This window comes from Amphiura filiformis, chromosome 10 (genome assembly GCF_039555335.1).
Source record: "Amphiura filiformis chromosome 10, Afil_fr2py, whole genome shotgun sequence".
NCBI classification, from domain to species: domain Eukaryota; kingdom Metazoa; phylum Echinodermata; class Ophiuroidea; order Amphilepidida; family Amphiuridae; genus Amphiura; species Amphiura filiformis.
In genome coordinates, this window is record NC_092637.1 from 35,732,565 (window position 1) to 35,755,156 (window position 22,592).

Consider the following 22,592-nt stretch of genomic DNA (forward strand, 5'->3'; position numbering starts at 1 on the left):
GTTTTAACCAAATTAAAAATCGCAAAGCGCATTTTAATATAACATTTTTCTGCTAAATTGAATTGGTATTGTTTATTTTATTAATTATTACACATATTCGTCTTAGGTTTTCAAGTTAGACCTTAAGTCATGCTGTTTGTGCGGATGTTATAATGTAAAAACGTTACCATTACGAATTCATATTTAGGCCTATAATAAAAAAATGTTTAATTTCTTTAATAAAGAAATCTTATATAGGCCTACCTTATAAATATTCTTATAATATTATCATTATTTTGTTTATATTTTTATTATTGTATTTTTTATCGTAATCATAAAGAATTAAGTCATGACCATGATGACATCCTGTTGTTGAGTGCTGAACTTGCCATGCAGGTACCTGGCTGAATCACCTCGTAAAGTATTAAAGCGCGCCACCATAGCTTTTAAATTCCATGATCTTGAACCTATTTTTATCGATATATATACATCGATAACTTATCGGATTAAGTATTGGACACAATAGATGAAGTATTTGATTGACAAGGTTACCCCTGCGTCCCCTAGCCGCTTGTGGTATGAAAGGTAAATTCAAATTTGTCATCAAACTGCATCATTTTATATATCAAATTTAAGCCCTTGAGTAAAGAAAGCCAAAACAGAAAACCGTTTTGTCATAGCACTTTCCGTAGCAAAGTTACATTTTCTCAAGGATTGACTTTCATCAAAAATATTCAGCCAAACATTTAATTAAGGGGTGGGTATGAACCTTTGGACAGTATTTATTGTGGGACATTAGAGCACATCAGACATATCGAATTGCATTCTGAATACGAAGAATGTCCGCCTGATGTCAAATAATTGTGATTTTTTGAAATTCGCAATGTAATACACATTTTATGGCAAATGATTAAAAATTGATATTTTTGATATTTACAGTACTTGAAGTAAACTTTATATAGGTATGACCAGGGAAACCTCAGTTAACACATTTGCTAGTCAGTCAAAATGGCCTAAACCGGCAATACAAATTTACATTGAAATTTAAAAGAACCGCTTGCTCAAGGAAACCTTTATAAATATGTTGTCTATACTTCACTTGACCCAAATATATGATTTTTTTTAGTGATGAGAGACTCGCACATGGAATTTCAGAGAAATTTTGATAGCAGTTCCATTAAAAAAAGGTGCTATTGTCATGAGACTAAGATCTAGAAACACCCCCGTAATGCTGTTTTGGGGAATTTTGCTAGCAGAATCTTTTTGATGAAAGTCAATCTTTGACTAGATGTAACTTTGCTACGGAAAGTGCTATGACAAAAAGGTTTTCAGTGTTGGCTTTCTTTACTCAAGGGCTTTAATTCACCTGGCATACCTACTTTATAAATCTGATGATTTATACTTTTAGTGTATGTAGGTGGATGAAAAGTCGACGATCAATTGAAAATTTTGACCTTTTCAGATTGAAGATATGGATTTTTTCCCAAAACACCAAAAAAAATTAGGTCTTTTTGGGAAAAAAATCCATATCTTCAATATGAAAGGTCAAAATTTTCAATTGATCATCGGTTTTTCCTCCCAGCTACATATAGAGTTGGGCGACTATCACTTTTTTCCTAGTCGACTAGTTGGCAGCAAATAGTCGCGACTACGACTATAGTCGCGACTATCTGTGGTTAAAATTGGACTGAAAAATCGGGTGAAAGATTGGTGGCAATTTAGTATTTATAATGCATGATTACAGGACCCGTGCTTGCCGGCATCGCATCACAGTTTGCTACACAAAGCAGCACTGTTGCGATACAAATTGCTACACTGTATCGCATCGCTTATGATGCAAATATTTGACTGTAAAATGCTGTAATATAGGCCTAACTTTTCTGTTCAATTTAAATTCACTTGCCACTTTCCAGCAACAGCACAAGAAACTTCATATAATTTCTCAAACCTTCAATATTCCAATAGCGATCTTCGTTCGTTTCCATGTTTTGCTGTGCATGAAAATATGTAAACATGTCGGTACGGCAGTGCATATTTTCCATGGTATGCTCATGAACGTGTTGCATCGTGCATGTACGATTAACTTTCACCTCCGACCTACGTCACCTGACCTCATCTAGACTACTGCATTTGTCGCTACAGGGTGGCATTGCAACATTACGACTGTTTGTCAGCTAATTTGTTTATTTTCCTGTTGCTTTCTAAATATTCTGTTACCACAATAAGCATAGCTTTTTGAAATTACGTGAAAAGTACTTCTAATCTAATAATATTTTCCTAAATTTTCCCTTTTGGAAAACACTTCTCGGAAGTTCTCGCTGTTTCTTTCCAAAGTTGAAATAATCTCATACCTTCAGTAGTTGGTACAAACACCCAACCTGGGTCTGTACATGCACGCTATGACGCTGCTACACCTGTTATCGCTGCATAAATTATAATCATAATGAGATGTTCGACAGTTCTAAGTAATTTGAGTTTTTTAACGGCTTTTATCTTGTGGGAAAGTAGTTCGACAACAAGTCAATAACACCAATTTAATGATGATTTATGGACATTATGATTACTTGTTGGTTAGTGTTACTATTGGTAAGACAATGACTAACATTTTTTCACATTTTTCTTAGTTTATATGTTAGTATTTGGTTGGTTTTGGTGCGAATAACTGGCACTTTTAAATTAATTTTTTAACACAAAAATATACTTGCATTAGTCGACTTTTGGTTTTCAATAGTCGTAGTCGCGACTATCAGTAATAGTCGCGACTAACGACTATTGGCGACTTAGTCGCCCAACTCTAGCTACATACACTTTAAGAATATATCATTAAATTTATAAAATTTACTTCGAGGACTGTTATATATCAAAAATGTGAAAAATATCAAGTTTTAATAATTTGTCATAAAATTTCAGTGTATATCGTGATTTTCAAAAAATGAAAATTATTTGATATCAGAAAGACATTCTTTGTATTCAGAGTGCAATTCGATATGTCTGATGTGCTCTCATGTCCCACAAAAAATACTGTCAAAATGCTCAAAACGCTCATTCCAGTTCCCTTAAGGGAAGGGGTATGAACGTTTGGACAGTATTTATTGTGGGACACTAGAGCATGTCAGACATATCGAATTGCATTCTGAATACGAAGAATGTCCTTCTGATATCAAATAATTATGATTTTTGAAATTGCAATGTAATACACATTTTATGGCAAATCATTAAAATTGATATTTTTGATATTTAACAGTACTCAAGTAAACTTTATAAATCTGATGATTTATATTTGAAGTTATGAAGTGAGATGAAAACCGACGATCAATTGAAAATTTTGACCTTTTGTATTGAAGATAAACATTTTTTTTCAAAAAACAACAAAAAAAATTAGGTCCTTTTGGGAAAAAAATCCATATCTTCAATATGAAAGGTCAAAATTTTCAATTGATCGTCGGCTTTTCCTCCCAGCTACATACACTTTAAGAATATACACTACGCAAAAAAAGTTTCTTTATGGTTAGGAAATTTACCCACTATTAAAATCTAGCTTAATAATTTTGTACGCTTGCTCAATAATCGCATGCAGGTGATTGTCCTGCACATTTTGACACCTCAAACACTACTCTCACTTACACTCCTGAGAAAAGATATGAATGTTTAAGTAACACGAGGTCGAAAAATGAAAATTGCAAAGAGGCCTATTCAAGTTTTCAGCATAAAAGAACACAAAAAACAACAAACATGCAGATAACATTTTTTGTTTAATTGCTGAGTACATTTCAGGCATCATACTGCCGCTTCCAACTTCACTTGAGATTAATCTCTTTCTTTACCCGCCTTTCAATACTTTGTGTGTCCACCGTTGGCTTCCCTTACAGCAGCCACGCGGGCGCCTCATACTCCTGAGGCGCCGAATGTTACCTTGCTCAACCCCTGCTCCACTCGTTGATAACGATGCACGCAATCCCACCAGCGTTATCTGCCTTTATCTTCCTTTTGACTCGTTTCTTGTGCTGATCCCAAAGGTTCTCCAAGGGATTAAGATCAGGGCTTCTGGAGGGCCGCTCTATGTTATGTTATGTTCTAGTGTCTCAATTCCTTCTGCTTCCAGACCATGACCTGTTTTGATCCCTTTTCCAAATCCATCTCTCAAAACGTAAATGTCTTAGTACCCACTCACCTTTGTCTTTGATCATTCATCTGCATAATAAGCAAAGGATTATCCAACATGCATCAAGGAAAACGCTTTAAATTAAAATTTAAAAGGCAGGAATAACGAAACCGTCTTGGATCAGTGAATCAGCTCTAAAATCGCTGAATAGGCCTCTTTGCAATTTTCATTTTCGACCTCGTGTTACTTAAACATTCATATCTTTTCACAGGAGTGTCGTAGAGTAGTGATTGAGGTGTCAAAATGCGCAGGACAATCACCCACATGCGATTATTGAGCAAACGTACAAAAATTGGTTGCTAGATTTTAATAGTGGGTAAATTTGCTAACCATAAAGAAACTTTTTTTGCGTAGTTTATCATTAAATTTATAAAATTTACTTCAAGGACTGTTATATCTCAAAAATGTGAAAAATATCAAATTTTATTAATTTGTCATAAGATTTATTATACCGTGATTTTCATAAAATGAAAATTATTTGATATCAGAATGACATTCTTCGTATACAGAATGCAATTCGATATGTCTGATGTGCTCTTATGTCCCATAAAAATACTGTCGAAACGCCATAAACGCCATTCCAGTTCCCTTAATGCATCAAGTAAAAAACAAAACGGCATAGTCTCCTCTCAACTAGTTCCAATAATTGGAACTCACGGCTCGAAAGTTTGTAGTTACTACAACTACCTCTCAACGCAAACTTAAAAAGCCGGGCAATGAACAGACACGTCATTTAGGCCCAAAAAAAAAATTGTTTGTTTGTCCACGTCCGACCGACCGTGTACCCTGGTCCCGACCGCTTTTTTTTTTTTTTTTTTGAATTTTTTTTTTTTTGAATTTTTTCAACAAAAAAATAAAAATTTTTAAGTTTTTATTTTTTTCGGTTTAGTAGTGTCCCTGGACCTAGATTAAATGCTAGGATCATTCATGGTTGACCTAAAAAAAAAAAAAAAAAAAAAAATTAAGATGTTTTGTATTTTTAATATGAAAATTGATAATTTGTATTCATGTCATAGTCTATTAATGATTTCAAAATGCATTGAATTTGAATGCATTTTGAAATCATTAATAGAGTATGACATGAATACAAATTATCAATTTTCATATTAAAAATACAAAACATCTTGAATTTTTTTTTTTTTTTTTTTTTTTTTTTTTTTTTTTTTTTTTTTTTTTTTTTTTTTTATGTTCATGGTTATTATAAAATCTAAAAAATAAAAAACTTTTTTTTTTTTTTTTTTTTTTTGGTACCCGTTACCCGCCTGAAAAATGCGCTGGTACCCGGGTACAAAATTACCCGAAAATGCCAGGCCTATCAGCAGAACCATCTCAAGAGTTAAACCAGTGAAGTGCTGTGTGTTTGGACTTATTTACCAGTCTTGTCAGTTGTCAGTTTCAAGTGCAATATCTGTAAAAAAAAAAAAAAAAATCCGACCTACCGACCCAACTATTTCATAAGCCTTTATGGACAAACAAACAATTTTTTTTTTTGGCCTTATCAGTATGACATTTTCGTATTGGCGCTGCCCTATTTACTACTACGGTATGGTTCCCTGTATATTTAGTCTCCTGATAGTGCAGCTTTTCTATGTGGAACTGCTATCAATTGTCTCATCACAAAAAAAAATCATATAATGGTCAAGTGAAGTATAGACAACATATTTATGTAGGTTTCCTTGACCTATCTTTTCTTTTAAATTTCTATGTAAATATGTAGTGTGTTTGGGCCCTGTTTAGGCCAATTTGGCTGACTAGCAAATGTGTTAACTAAGGCTTGCCTCTCATACCTAAATATTCAACTTCACAGTGAAAAATGACTTATTTGTAAGAAGTATAAACAACTTTAGTCTGTTTCAATACTATCAAATTTGCATTCATTTTAAAACCTGGAAAGTTCTCCTTCATTTGGTACCAAAATTAATATTCTGTGATTTTAAATAAAGAAGTTGCGAGTAATTTTAAAGATACAGGGTGGTGCAATTGGGATACGGAATTGGGATACGGTTTGCATGTAAAGTCTATGGGAGAAAATGTGCACCTAGTTCATCAAGGCTTATCTATATTAGAACAATGAATAAAACTTTAAATAATAATTAATATACTGTTGTGAAGCTAATCAGTTGTAGGCCTACTCTACTTAATACCAAATTCATTTGTTTTGTGTTTTTGTTAACGAAGTACGGTACTGTAATTAAATAATTAATTACCCCATAGACCAACAGTATAAGTTCCTGGGACACGAATCGCGGACCATCTTACATTAAAACACTCATAATTTACGAACTATAGACCCTATCAAAGCAAAATTATACATTTTCTTGAAGGAAAAAGTCTATTCTTTCCAATAGTGGTATCTATTTTCCAGTAGGGGCAAGTCTTAAGCAGTCTAAGCATTATTCCTGTATTTTCCACTCATTATGACTGAAAATTTCGTAATATGTCATGCCGTGTATGGTCATTTTCACGGTAAAGGGTGTAACTTTGGATTTTTAACATTTTAATCCGTAGTGTTCTAATAAAGCCACAGAATTCCATAATTTTTGGCCACATAAGTCATCTAGTTAGCAGCTACCTTGGGTAGCATAATCAGCTTTGGGAGTTACTGCGTTCAGTTTTAGCAGGCTTAAATGTACTTAATATTGCCATTTTGAAAAACTATAAAAAACAGTAACATTTTTGTAAAACCCTGTGTTTTATTCAGTTAGTTCATGGATAATTTTTCTTATCCTGAAAGTACAGTCATCTGTTCAGTAAACACTGCCACATTAGATTTAATTGTGAACAGCCCTGTATTTTTGAGAACCGGACTTCGATATTTGTCGTTTCGAGGCTTCATTTTCCGTTAACAATTGTTAACAAACTTTGTGGGTGTAGCTTTGGTTCATAATTCTTGGTTATTTCTTCACTTCTTCTTGATTCATAACAGTTGTTATCTTAACTTGAAATGGGTAACAAAAATTAGTCGATTTGCAAGCTTTTAAAATTTTTATAAAATCTTGACTTCAAAGAGCCGTTTTTCCGTTAACTTTTTGAAGCCTCCAAACAAACTGTTCAGCAAGCTTGTGCAAATATAAATAAAAGAGCTCATCCAATCTATTTATCAAAATGTAGCAAAGTAGATCCTCAAGTCACATGTTTTTAAATCGTGGAGATATATATCACCGTTTGAGAATGGGACCCAATACAAACTTTCCGTTAACAATTGAAGCCTCCGAAACAAATGAAGCCTCCGAAACAACAATAAGATTAATTATCATCTATGCATATCTAAATTGGTGTGTTTCATACTGATATCTGCATTGTAATTATTACTTGATATGTGCAGAATGTCATTAATTAAAAATAAAATTGACATTATGGTTAATGTTTGAAAAATATACTGATACCCAAAAAAAGCCTGTTTCGGAGGCTTCACATGCAAAAAACACCACACTTAACAAATGGGTGAAAAAATTAACATGTGATAAATCTACAATATCTGCCGCATAGAATCATTGATTCAATATACACAAGAAAATAACAGTTTAGATGATCCCAACACTGTTGTTTTCAAAAAAACTACTTCTGCAATGTTTAACAATTGTTAACATGAAGCCTCCGAAACAAAAAAAATGACTTGCTGTGATAAATTAATTTTTGTCACAACTGAAATTCAATACTTAGAAGCAAAGCATGAAAATTGGTAATTGTGATATTTCTTACCTATTTTTTTATGTCAACTTGTAGTGGTAAGCCAAATATTTTACTTTTATGATCACCTGTGTTGTTAAGGGATCTAAAATGAGCGTTTATTATGCGTTTCGACAGTATTTTTTGTGGGACATGAGAGCACCTCAGACCTATCGATTGCATTCTGAATACGAAGCATGTCTTTCTGATATCAAATAATTTTCATTTTTGAAAATCACAATATAATACAAATTTTATGACAAATTATAAAAATTTGATATTTTTCAAATTTTGATATATAACAGTCCTCGAAGTAAATTATATAAATCTAATGACATATTCTTAAAGTGTATGTAGCAGGAGGAAAAGCCGACGGTCAATTGAAAATTTTGACCTTTCATATTGAAGATATGGATTTTTTTCCCAAAAAGACCTAATTTTTTTTGGTGTTTTGGGAAAAAAATCCATATCTTCAATACTGAAAGGTCAAAATTTTCAATTGATCGTCGGCTTTTCATCCCACCTACATACACTTTAAGTATAAATCATCAGATTTATAAAGTTTACTTCAAGTACTGTTAAATATCAAAAATATCAATTTTAATGATTTGTCATAAAATGTGTATTAAATTGCGAATTTCAAAAAATCAAAATTATTTGATATCAGAATGACATTCTTCATATTCAGAATGCAATTCGATATGTCTGATGTGCTTTAATGTCCCACAATAAATACTGTCCAAACGTTCATACCCCAGCCCTTAACTGAAGCCTCCGAAACACAAATCGCTTGATTTGCCAATTCTAAAAAAATAACTCCAATTTCTGTGAAACTTGGCTGGGAGGTTCCTTTCATCAAGTAGTATTTGTACATGAAGTTAGACATTCAAGTTATTTTAGGAACCCAATTAAAACTTAAAAAATATGTTTAAGGTTTGGAAATTTCCATTGTAAATGACACTTGATGTTAAAAATTTTCAAAACTGCAATTACAAACATAGCAAAACATGGTATAAAATTTAACTTATATCTGTTGACTTACTTTGGAATGGGATTTCACATGTATTCCAGCTTTCATGTCATAATTTTCTGAGGTTATGTAAAATACATTTTTCTTAGATTTTAACCAAAATGTTATGGAAATGTCAAATTTTTTATTAGAAATCAAATGCCTTGAAACATTATTTTACTGGAATTTAAGTTGCTTCTATGCATGATTTCAGTAAACAGAAACATATTTAAGTGGTTTGAAATTTTGACCCAAAAAATCAAAAGTTACACCCTTTACTGTGAAAATGACCGTATCGTAGCAGTACATCAACTAGGGGCAACCTTTTCAAAGTAAACATATTTAGGTGGGCCATTGCCTCTACTTTGCACTGATAAGGTTGTTTTTTTGATATGTGCTATGGTTTAGATGTTACATATTTTTGAAGCGGTGCTGCTTGTTGACATCATTTTCATGCATACGAGAATTTGCAGAGACCTAAGACTTGCCCCTACTGACATTTAAATGTCATATTTGGAAAGACTGGACATTTTCCTATTCAGAAAATAATATATACTTTTACTATAATAGGGTCTTACTATAGTTAGTAAATTATGAGTGTTTCAATGCAAAATCATGTGCGATCCTTGAAATTTACTGACGAAACGCAAAGGAACACCACTTCATGACACACGGCCATATGTAGTCCGAGGTTGCTCAGATTCTCCAGAATCATTGGGACGTTGATATCAGGTCTGCGAACATAAAAATAAAATTATGCACGTTAAAATACTACTGCACTTTTTTAATCAATGTTTTCTATGACTTGATCTTTCAAATAAGCTCAAGTATAAGAATGGAAAATCCTAGTTGAAGTTCAGTGGTACTAGTTGCCCATGTCCAAATCTTTGCTTCATCAGCACAGACATTGACTCTTAGTGTTATCATACTGACATTTCTTTTAACGGATTTACTGCTGTTCACAAAGTTGTACTAAATAACCTTGCGTAAATCATGTACGGTAGCACAAATAAGTTTACAAATTTCAGGTCCAGTGTATCCTTTCCTACATTGTAAACATCATCATCCTTCTAAATGAGCAATGTATTTATACAGGGTGTAAACACAATTTAATGGTGTTTATTTTCATGTCCCATACACAATGTATTACAGCTTCTTTTAAAATAAAACACATCAGGCCTATTTAAATTATTTATATAGATTATGTAGATATTTCATCTAGATAAAGCAATTTAAAAGATCTGTAGCGTATGAAAACCTGTATAATTGATGCTTCTTGAATTCCCAAACACATTTATTCGTATAACCGGAAGAATTCACTCCAGGCCTAGAAATCCGTGGCAGTGCGGGCGAACCGGCGAATCCATTTGGATTCTCGCAAGAGAATTTTGCGAGAATCCTGCTGGACTTGCTGGCGTGATTATCACACAAGCAAATGCTTGATAAATAATCTAATTGATCATGACGGAGCTTATGGACACAGGAAGAATCACCCTCTGATGTGTACTAGCAATAGTTTATGCTGCCCTCTTTGTAAAAGCATGGGACCAGTTGTGGGGAATTATGTGCTGCAAGTGCAAGCATGATTTTATAGCCACATGCATTCTTTAATATCATTCTTATGGTACCGGTACAGAAAATTTTTATCAAGGTATGTGAGCAGTATAATGTGAAAATATAGAGAACCACAAACTTCCCAAATCACTCTTTCCCATTCAGGTAATAGTTTATTTTTTTATGTTTTAATTCTACATGTGAAGAGCTTTGTTGCAAAAACCCTTATCCACTTGAGCAATTTTGAGAAAACATAAAAAATCATCAAAAAAGTACTGATACATGTATATATGGAGGTTTGCAACAAAAGCAGTTTTTGGCGGATGCTTGGGTAGGATGAGCATCCCGCTAAAAAACTGCTTTTGTTATTTTATAAATTAATTATTTAAACATTTTTGATGATAACTTTAATTATTACAATAATAAATTAATTTAACAATTACAGCAGTTTTCCCAATATGTCAGAGGTCAAAGTGTCCCAAAACTGCTCTCAAAAACCGGAAGTTACAATGGCGATTGGGCTTATTGTCCCTTGAAATATTGCACTCATTGCAAACTATAGTTTGATCAAGACAAAAGTACTATAATTTATTAAGATATTCGGAATATACTAGTAGTGATCAATCTCATTTAAGGTGGTACGAAAGGCAAAATCAAGTTGCTCTGATTGAGATTAAAATAGACTTGTTGCAGAGAGATATGCAATAATCTTAATTCTAAAATTTGAGCCAAATCGGACAAACGGTTTTTGAGATATTGCTGTTGAAAGATTCTTTGTATTCTATTGTTTTTTGCCAATATATTGATGAAGTTAATGAAGAAAATTGGCAAAATGTGCTCATTAATATTAATTTTTGCCAATATTTTCCCAATATTTTATGAATAAACCTTCATACTACTTTTACCTTTAAGAATTTTGACCTGAAACTTTGCCAATGTGTCTCTATGACCTAAACCTTTAACATGTGATTTTCCCGCAAATCTAATTTGCATATTTGCATAATTAATGCTAATTAATTATGCAAATATGCAAATTAGATGGGCGGGAAAATCACATGGTAATGTTTTAGGCCATAGAAACACATTGGCAAAGTTTCATGTCAAAATCATTTAAAATAAAAGTAGTATGAAGGTTTATTCATAAGATATTGGTATAATATTGGCAAACATGAATATTCATGAGCACATTTTGCCAATTTTCCTCATTAACTTCATCAATATATTGGCAAAAAAACAATAGAATACAAAAGAAACTAAAAACATGCATATCTTGACAACCGTATGTCCGATTTCCTTCAAACAAAAACTATTTTGCTCAGTGTATTTAGCTTAACTTATTCAATCTATTCAAATGGTTCTAAATTCAGTTTCTGTTTTCCAGAAACATCGTTTCGAACCCCCTTAATGTGATACGTATTCTAAGTAAAACAGCATTATCTGAAAGATATGATGTATGTGCTTTTCCAAATGTAGGAACAATCACATCAATAAGAAAATTGATTGAGAAACTTTCATATACTACCTTGGATGTGGCAGCATTTCAAAATTATGGCCAAATTGGAGGAGCAAAATTGATCACAAATAGGGATTTTTCAACTGCACAATAAATTAATCAAATGTACCAGTAACGCATGGTATGATTGTGAAGTTGAATAGTGTCTATTTAATAAAAAAAACATGCAAGTTTATTTATACTCAGCCAACACTCTAAAATTACCTTATATCCAGTTCTTTAAAATGAGAAATACTGTCATTTTCACACCAATTTTTGATTTGCGTTGCCATGGCAATGAGAACCATGTGGATCCTCATAATGATAGATGATAGGATAAACATCTTGACCATGTTGACTAAGGACCTCAATCCTGACCAGTTTCACTCAAATTGGATGTGAACCCTGGTTCAATAATTTCTCTCTTCCTTTTTATCTTTTATTTTACAGAATTTTACAGTAAATTACGGTATTTTACCAAAAATTACCCGGTGAAATACCATTGGTTTATTTTACTTGTACTGATTTAGAACACTGCACAGAAGCCCGCACAGAAGTACCGGTATATAGAATTATAGGCCCCTAGTAAAACAAATCATCCTTCAGCAAGAACACAGTGATTGGAACATGTCCATGATTGGAAGGAGGCATTTTATACCCCAAAACAGGTCACATGACTACTAGCAGGCATTATAGGCCTATGCAGGGGGTAGGCAAAAGTCATGAACCTCTACTTTTTGCTATTTTTGCAATAAAAAGTCCAAAAGTGGGAGAAAATTGACAGGAGGTCCATTTTGTGGTTATAAGTCATTCAAAAAGTCCACAAAGGTCAATTTTAAGGTGGGTTTAGGTAGCTGTAGGTCCAATTTTTACAACAAAAATCTGTGCTATTGCATGCACTAGTTTCCGTTGGGGAAAAGGTCTACTGTATTTCGTCAAATAGTCGCCTCCCCCTCAAATAAATGCCCCACCACTTTTTTCAACCAAGTTTCAAAAATGCCGATATTTCCATGCTATCTTGTGTAGCTTACCAAATTGCCCACACATGGTCGATAATAGCGTCAATAATTGGCGAAAATCTGGATTGGAAACCCGGAAGTGAACCAGAAGTCGGTGTTTCTAGTTCATAGTTCGTCATTTTAGCGCGAGTTTTAAGTTTACCTAAATGATTTTAACGGGAATTATCGCTCTAAAATTGACCTTGAATAAACGCCCCCTTGGGAAAATGTAACGCCCGGGCGCTATTTGACTTAAATACGGTATGTTTTGGATGCCCCGCACCTTCCAAAATACCAGCAATCTGGACCTGACTATGCAGCCACTGAAGAATCAAGAGACCTTTTGTGCAATGTTAGCAAGAATTCATCTCTAAAAGTCTGTTAGTGGTTTATTTTCCAGGTCAACCAGATGCTATTAAAGCTGAGGGTATAATTACATAACATGGTATTACAAGTGGCTTGGAGGGACCCTGGATATCCAGGGTATGTATAATAAAAAGAAAAGTACACAAGAGACACACTCTGCAAGCAAATTAATACTCTATTGATTTGATTATTGGTAAAACAATCACATCAAATATATGTGCATAGGCTGTGGAAGCAGAGGTGTGTGTGTGGAGGGGGACAACTTCCCTCTAAATTTGTCCATGGGGTACATCCCACTAAAAATCATGATAGAAGAAAAATGAAACAATAATTGCCCTCTGCATCTTCTTCCGAGTCTGAAAAACACTTTCTGGAAAATATTTTGCACGCTTATAGGACACAATGGCCCTTCAAATAGCAAAATTCCCCTTCATTTTTGGTTACAATAGTCTGATGAGGGGTTGTGCAAAATGCCAAGGAGGGGTTCCAGGATTTGTTTGCAGATCAAGATTGGGGGGGGACTTGTTGAGCCAGAAAGGAAGTTCCAATTGAAAATGTTTTTGGTCCTATTGTCAAGGGCAGTGGTGGCAGAAGCATTAAATTAAGCATATTTTGTTCCAATGTGGTAGGATAACTCACATCATGGTCCGGGCTACTCAAGTTTCGGGTTTGGGTAGGGGTGTGCCACTGAGAATTTGAAAATGGAGAAATTTAGACCCATCAATATACCAATATCAATATACTTTTTCCTTAAATTTTGGGACAATTTCAATAAATTTCAGCTACAGCTGAGGCAAAATTGTACTATTTTCGGGGAAAAAAATTCAAAAAAAAGGACCAATCCATATACAATTATTGGCTAGAAAAAGGGGTCATTGATATACTGAAAGGCCGAAAATGCTACCCATGTTTGCAGTACGTCCATGGTCCATGTATGGTCATTTGTGTTACAATAAGTACGGTACCCCTTTGGGTTTATTGGGTGAAACTGTTAAAGCAAGTTTTTATAATATCTAATTTTTTATGCATGGTGACCCCCCCCCCAAAAAAAAACCCTCTACATTTTGGAAGTCCTATCCCCCATCCAGGTTTTAAAAAGTGATTGATCCAGAATGAAATGGATTGCTGCTGACTCATTGCCAGGCTTCCTATTTTTAGGCACAGGTCTCAATGCAAGCTGAATATATTGAATGGTAGCTTTAATACTCAACAATATTTTTAGCTAAAATTCCAGGAAATGTTTGAGAATCAGGGAAGCAACCGGAAAGCAAAAAGCTTTTTACTCATGTCACTGATACTGTCAGAGCAAAGTAATCGAATTGGAAACTCGTATATGACTATCAGTCCTTTTTTGAAGTGAACTTGCTTTCATCGAGTTAAGACACAGCTTATTTGCTCTGAACTTGTCTTGTTTGCTACTGAGTTCTGTTTGCCTTCAGTAGTTTTTGTTGTTTGATTATATATTTTGTTGTCTGTCCCTGGAGAAGAGCAGTTTATCTGCTTGAAACTTCGGTGCTTTTTTGTCTGTTTGGTTTAGTTTGTCTGCTTATGTGCACAATGATTTTCATCACTTGTTCCAGTATAATTATGTTTGATACTGTTTTCCTGATACTTCTGTGGGCTCTGGAATTGGTAATTTTTGGCCTTCAAACTTTGCCCATTTTTGAGCCTACATTTTGTTGTTTTGTTTATGCACAAATAGATGTCCATCGCTTGTTCCAGTGCACTTTTGTATTCCCATTGATCCCAGTTGTTTTTGCTGGCTTAACACTTAGATGTGCCTTGGAATTGGTAATTTTTGGCTATCAAACTTTACCTACTTCTGTGCCTACATTAGATGTTTTTATCCCTCTGCGCACCGTATAGTCTGTCAGTTTGGTATACCTTGCTCTTTTTCTTTTTCCTTTTTTGAAATGTCCAAAGAGATCCACTATTTCTATTTAGTTCCCCGCACCCCCCAAAATGTTGGCTACGGGCCTGTCTAAAGTAAACCTCATCCTAAACCTAAATAGGAAAACCTGTGGAGCTGCATGACCTAGAAATAATATCTCACTTGTCCAATAGATTGGCCTAGCTTTTGCCCAGGGACCTTGTTAGCTTAGCAAAGCCTGCTGTCTTTAACTTTGTGTGCTGTATTGATCGATATTGATCGATATCAGTGAATAATTGATCATACACCTGTTAAGTGTTCATGGTCACATGGTCATGTGTCATCATCATTAACCCAAATTTTCACAGGTGTTTTATTTTTGAGGTCAAGAAAACGTAACTTTAAAAAGTAAAAGTTCGTGTAAAAGTGGATATTTTCAAGCTAAATAATTTCATTGCACTTATAGCTTGTGTGGAATAAAAAAACACAAATTTGTTATTTCTATGCGACACACACAAAAAAAATGAAATTGTTGCAGCACAAATTTAATTGCGACAAAATTATCACTTTAAGAGTATTTCTATTTTATAATGATCAGAGTAAGCTGATTGGTCAATTTATGTGCACCATTAACTTTTGCGGCATTGACAAGAAAACCAGTTATCTTTTTGTTTAAGCCAGTGTAAATTTCCAGGGATGATACATAATTATCAATATAATATATTCACAAAATTTTTAATGGATGCTATAAAAAGGCCTAATTATATCTAACTACATTGATAACGATGTTTGGAGAATTGATGAATTGATTCAACAGGTTGGAATAAAAAGCAGTTGAAAGAAGGTATATTGATCAATTTATGTTCTTGCATACAACGGAACTGGTATAAAGTCCTTTATAGATAGAGCCCTGAAATAAAAGCACAGTCAGTATTGCTAGTGATGTGGTTAAAACACCAATTTGGGCTACTTTTCACAATGGATGTTAACCCTAACCCCACTGGGATGGTTGAAGTGTGTTCGCCAAGCGAGGACAAGATATCGTTTCCTACATTCAAAGTGAGACATTTTGACAAAGTGAGGTCAAAATCTGAGTCCTCGCGTTGTGAGTATGTGCATTGGACACATGGGGGGTATAGGCTATTAGATCTCACAGATACTCAATACACACATGTCACAAGTCCTTGCTTTGAATGCCCGTGCACGTAGGGGTGTGTTTCGGGTGTGTTTGTGGGGGGTGTGGGTGGGGGTGCCCTATGTGCCCATCATGTTTGTGTGTATGGGGGGGTGGGGGGGCAAGCTGCTGAACCCTTACCCATTTCTAAGGGTAGATTTATGAATTTTGGTCAATATAGATAGGTCCATATTTTCTACAGATTGACAAGTTGCCTAAATTGTTGTGTTCAATATTGCATTACACAGGATTTAGGTTAGTAAAATGGGTAGACTTTGTTTTCTTCAACATGTCTCATGTCTAAGGATTTCTCCGGGGGAAATACTCTCCCAATTTGAGTGGATCACCCGTATGCCTCATATATGTGAGTACCCCCTCCCAGTGGCGTAGCCAGGATTTTGGAACCGAGGGGGCACAACTTGTAAATGTACCGACGGAAATATTTGTTGCCGACGGAAGTTGTGATTCGTTGACCCCAAAAATGTTTGCATGGTTTGAAAAAGTGAAGAGAAAAAAAAAAAAGGATTATAGTCGGTACCAACATAAAAACACAAAATCTTTATGTAAAATTCAATTTCATTCACAATTTTTCATCATTTTTTTATAATTATCCCCTTTTTTTCTGTCACCCTGGGTAAAAAAGTAGTCTAGTTTTAAAACCCAGTTATTTTTTTCACCAACGCCTTCTGTCTACCGACGGCCTTACATCAACTGACGGCCATGACGAATGACGGGGAGGGGGCACCGCCCCTGGCTCCCCGCTGGCTACGCCACTGCCCCCTCCTCAGGTGTCAGGAGATCCCAAAGGGTGGTATAAGGGAGCCAAGGCAGCCCTTGAATTCTCAAATTAAGAATTTGTAAGGGCACCCAAATCTAAGGCAAATTTGAAAGGGCACCTATTTGAAATGGTTTGAAAACAGATAAATGTTGGGCACCAAGGCAACGCCAGTATAGGGCACTGAATGCAATTGCTTTGGTGCCTTTGGTTATTTTGAAGCCTACGTCAAGGAATGATTCATTTGCATATATCTGCTGAATGCAGGAATGTTGTCATTACATGATATCATCACAGCAATCATAACCATTATTTATTAGAACTACTCTTGAAGTGTCATAAAAGTATGTTATGTAAAAGATATGGTTAAAAATTGGGTGCTCTCGAATGATTGGTGCCTTGATGCATGGTAAGTTTCGGCAACACTGCACAGTCCAATGACAGGCTTTGTTGATATTGAGTGGCGGGTAAATTTTGCTTCATTAATTATTGTCATATCAAGACTGCAGGTAGCTTATACACTGTAATTACCAACATTATTGAAAGGTTGTGTTGGCTCTATGATCATCTTGTTTCGCAGGACTATACAGGTGTGTGTTGGCTGGTATTTTGTGATGTACTGATGCGGGTACTGGATTGTGGGATGTTTTCGCTCCATATTTGTTAACAGTAAGTAAGATTCAAACTCATATCTTAAAAACAAACATGTGTTTGGATTCATGCCCCCGTCTACTGCTTGCTGGTGTGTCAATCGGCGTGATGTATCAACCAATGAAAAGCCTTGATTGTGTCTGTTTGTATGCAATGCGCATGTGTCACAGTTATGAAACCAGCTCCGGGAACCAGCTAAAGGGATTCAACGTTTACACAACATTTTTTGTGTGACCTGAGCTGAGAGCACATCAAACACACCAAATTGCATTCTGAATATGAGGAATGTCCTGATGATATCAAATAATTTAGATTTTTTTTTAAATTTGCGATTTTTTTTTTATAATACAAATTTTATGGCATTTTATTAAAAATTGATGTTTTTGTCATTAACAGTCGTCGAGTAAACTTTATAAATATAATGATATGTACTTAAAATACAGTGTATGTAGCTGGGAGGAAAAGCCGTCCATCATTTGAAAATGTTTTTTTTTTGTATTGAAGATATAAATTTTTTTCCCCAAAAGACCTACTTTGAGGATTGTTTAAAATATAAAAAATATCAATTTTTGAATAATTTGCCATACAATTTTTATTATATCACAAGTTAAAAAAAAAAAATCAAAATTATTTGATATCAGAAGGACATTCCTCGTATTCAGAATGAAATTTTGTGTGTCTGTGATCCCAGGTCCCTCAAAACATGGCTATGTGTCTGTGATCCCAGGTCCCTCAAAACATGGCTATTAAGAATAAATAAGAATATAGCAGGAACTTTCTAAAATTTTAAAGAATCATTCACGTTAGTGTCTGATGGGGTACTCATCTTTCAATTTGGTTGGTGTTTATGGTGCAGATTTTTGAAAGAAGAGTTTTTAGAACAGATTTGGAGAGAAAATTAGATGTTTACTGAAAATATATAAAAATTACTTCTTTAGGCCAAAAAAAAAAGTTTGTTTCCTGTAGCGCTGACATTCGTTTTTTGACGGCTTATTTTATGCATTTGAATTTTTTTTCAAAGAAAAAATACCAAAAAAACGGAAAATCACAAACAATAATATAAAACACTACTGGAGTAATCATTTACACATTACACAACAAACAAGCGTAGTGAAAAACTGCTGGAGAAAACATCACACAATTTTTAAATACCTTTTTTAATCTGCAGGTTGAAAGTGGATCATAAATGTTCTTGAATATGATTTTTTTGTGTATGTCGGAGAGTCCCACTGTAAATTCCCATTCCAATTTGCAGCAAAAGAGGTATTTTTGTCATTTGAAGATATAGATTTAAAAAACAACAACAACGAAACACTGCATTTCGCATTTGACTTTTTTGACCTGCTACAGGAAACAAACATGTTTTTTTTTTTTTTTTTGCCTTATATAACAAAATGTTTTTTGTAGGATTATGTGTGTGTGGGGATGTTAAAAGTAAATTCCTCCAGCTATAAATGAGTTCTGTTGCTGCATAATTTTCTGTCAAGTCATTATTGATGAATTTGAGAACCTCATTTCAAAATTTGGTCAAAAGTATAATGATCAAGGACTATTAGCATAACCATACATGTATTGGATGCATTATTCATGACATGCATAGTGATGCTTTAGCCACAGATCCTGGAAAGGATATGTTTTAACTCTCTCCACGTGGGTGTTGACTGCAGATGACCAGTTTAAATTATTTTTTTTTAATTCAAAATTTTTAGAATTGTAAATTTCCATGACCATATTTGGAATCTGCATGAAAATTGCATTAAAATGAGTACAAACAAGCCTAGTATTGGTTCACTGGTTCTTAAGATAGCTCTTGATATGTTGAGCAAATATCTCAAAACTTGAACTTCATGTGTTGAAGCCTATAGCTAGCATGCAGAGCATAAGTGGAATAATTGAAGTGAAATTTATTCAACTGTTATGATGTTATCTCTAGCCTTTAATATCAAGTACTTCACAAAATATTTGTATGTCCATAGTGACACAACAGGGAAATTGAACGTTTTAATAGCTGTGCTCACATTGTCGGACGTACACCCAGCGGAACTTGGTCGGTGCAAGTTGCTAGCGGTAGGTGCTGCCAGGAGTAGTGGCAGTGTGAATGATGGTCAGCGTAAGTTCCGCTGGGCATATGTTCGACAATTTACTCCTGACAAAAGTCAGGAGTTGCGAGCTAGGTGTAATCTCCGCCAGACGTAAGTTGCAATGTCACTGAACGCTGCTACGTCTTGCACCGGTGTAAGTTTGACCTTTTTTTGGTCCGAACTAAGAAATTACATATCGCGTGGTTGAAAAAGGTCACAGAAACAGGATGTGGTAGCTGATGTTTACACATACCGTACCAGAAGTGAATGCTTGGTGGAAGTGGTCGGGGTAGTGCTAGGAGTAGGCTAGGTGTGGACACGCGGTAGGTGTAGGGAAAATATTTGTGGAATTTTGATCAATGTTAGCATTTAAGTTTACGCCGGGTGTAACTCAAAATGTGAACACATCTTATTTGTTGTAATCATATTCAGGGTAAATAAATGACTATAAAGTCATTCAGAAACCTGTCAAATGTGACACTTTTCAATCAGAAATTGAACATTTTATAACTGTAGCTATTTACACAGTGTTGAAAATCTAATTATTTTGATTATGATTTATTTGCATTGATTTTCACATTTTCCTCATTTATATAGATGATATTAAAAAGTATGTCTCAACAGTCTCAATAGAAATGGCTTTGGGGGTGTGGGGATCAAAGTAGAGGTTTTGAGGGATTGCAGTATTTAAAAATCACTGGTGGTACTAGAATTTTTGTCTTTGGTGAGGTAATATTTGAGTACAAACACTGCTAGGTTGGTTATGCTTTCCTCACTAGGGTTAAGGTTGGTCTTAAAACTTTTGGACCTCATGACTGCTAACTTGTTGGTTTAAAGTTTATAAAACTTGGATGGCAAAGACTTGGCGAATCCATCTGTGAGGTCATATTTGGGCAACAGTGAACAAAAAAACCTCTTTCTTTGTTGGACCCAAATTGTGGTTATTCTTTCATGTAATTTTACACGAAATTAGGGTTAGGGTTAAGGTTAGGGTTAGTTTAGGGTTAGGATTAGGGTTATGATTAGGATTAGGGTTATGATTAGGGTTAGAGTTAGGATTAGGCTTAGGGTTAGTGTTAGGGTTAGGATTAGGGTTAGAGTTAGGATTAGCTTGTAAACACAAAATAATTACATGAAGGATCGACCCAAATTGTTTTGAGATATATTCACCAATATTGGTTGGAAAATGTTTAATATTGTAAAAAATGACAAAACAGCATGATTTTCACCCAAATTTCAACAATTTTTGGTGAAATTGGTCAAAATAAAAAACATTTTGGTTGCCCTTTTCTACATGTACAGGTATCTGCTATGGATGTGGGTCACACACTTAACCAGAGTGCAAAACACTATCATAATCGGATCGTGGATTAAGTAGTATCAATGTCTTTTGCTGCATCTTCTGTCTGATCTTCCGGATGTATTAGGATGTAAACAAGACAAGGAAAAACAGGTTCAACATTTCATGCTGTATAGAGGATATCAGGTAGGCGGCATTGATTAGAGCAGCTCTATATGGCAAAACAACGTAATTTTATCAAATTTACCATTTTGAGGAAAACACATTTTTAGAATTTCCTAAGGCCAAAAAAAAAAAGGTTTGTCTCAAAGCTCTCGCGCGCATTTGTAAATTCGTGAGAATTGGAAAAAAAGAAATGCGCAAATTTTTTTTATTTAAAAAAAAAAAAAATTTATTTCAAAAAAATAATTTTTTTAGTTTTCCGGAAAAATTCGCGAAAATCAAATTTTTTTCTCCAAATACCATGAAAAAAGTCGGGAATAAAAAAAAAAAAAAATCACATTTCACATTTGTTTTCAAACCACTCGTGAGCTTTGAGACAAACCATTATTTTTTTTTGGCCTAACAAGTTTGATGTTAGCTGTTGTGATGAATTAAGAAATATGCAGTGTGTTTAATTTTCATTCTCATTCAATTTTTGGGTGAAGTTAATCAAATTGACAAAAAACACAGCCAATTTCATAAAGTTACGGTGTTTTGTCCTTGTTAGTCCACAGAAATGTCAGCGTGGCTCTATGGTAAAACAACGTAATTTTTATCAAATTTGCCATTTTGAGGAAAACACATGTGAAGTTTTAGAATTTCCTAACAAATTTGATGTTAGCTGTTATGAATTAAGAAATATGCAGTGTGTTTAATTTTCATTCAATTTTTGGGTGAAGTGAATCAAATTTACAAAAAACACAACTGATTTCATAAAGTTCCGGTGTTTTGTCCTTGTTAGTCCACAGAAATGTCAGCGTGCTTCAAAGGCAAATTAAGGGGGTACTACACCTCTGGCCAATTTTTTGCCTATTTTTGCATTTTTCTCAAAAATTATAGCACATCGGTGACAAGTAAGATAAACTGCTCAAATAAAGAAAGTCCGCAGTCATGTAGCCCGTCCTACACCAAAACCTGATCTTGTTACGAAAATTTGATTGATACGATTGTGTGCAGAATCTTGTTAGCTCTAATTTGATACCAAATTTGATACCAAACACTCAAAAGTGACAAAGACTGATACCAGTTTATGGCATTTGGTGCCTTTTCAAAAGTTGCAAATCAAAACGATAACGCGGTCGAAATTGCTTAGCGTGGCAATGTGGTCAAGCTTGTTTGCCCACGATGAACCCATGTCGACTATCCCAAGTGCGCGCTTTATTCAATTGTTAATTTAAAACGCATGGATTGCTACAGTGCTTTACTGATGAATACTAGGGCACGATGCGATCGATATGACCTAGCGGTTGTTTCGGGCTATGTCAATGGTCGCGCTGTGCCATTCACCTCTACAGCTCCGCTGTGGTCCAT

General features: G+C 34.5%; 1 protein-coding gene across 2 annotated transcripts in view; it reads left to right on the forward strand.

Moving 5' to 3' along the window:
- Positions 1-22,592, forward strand: part of LOC140162797 (growth factor receptor-bound protein 14-like) — a 206,588-nt gene that overhangs the window by 1,645 nt on the left and 182,351 nt on the right. The window contains exons 2-3 of one of the 2 annotated variants that reach the window (XM_072186099.1): positions 17,629-17,717; positions 21,083-21,266. The gene's annotated coding sequence lies outside the window, so the exon portion shown is untranslated. Of the gene's footprint in view, positions 1-17,619; positions 17,718-21,082; positions 21,267-22,592 lie in introns of those variants that run through there. The other variant, XM_072186100.1, reaches the window with a different exon arrangement.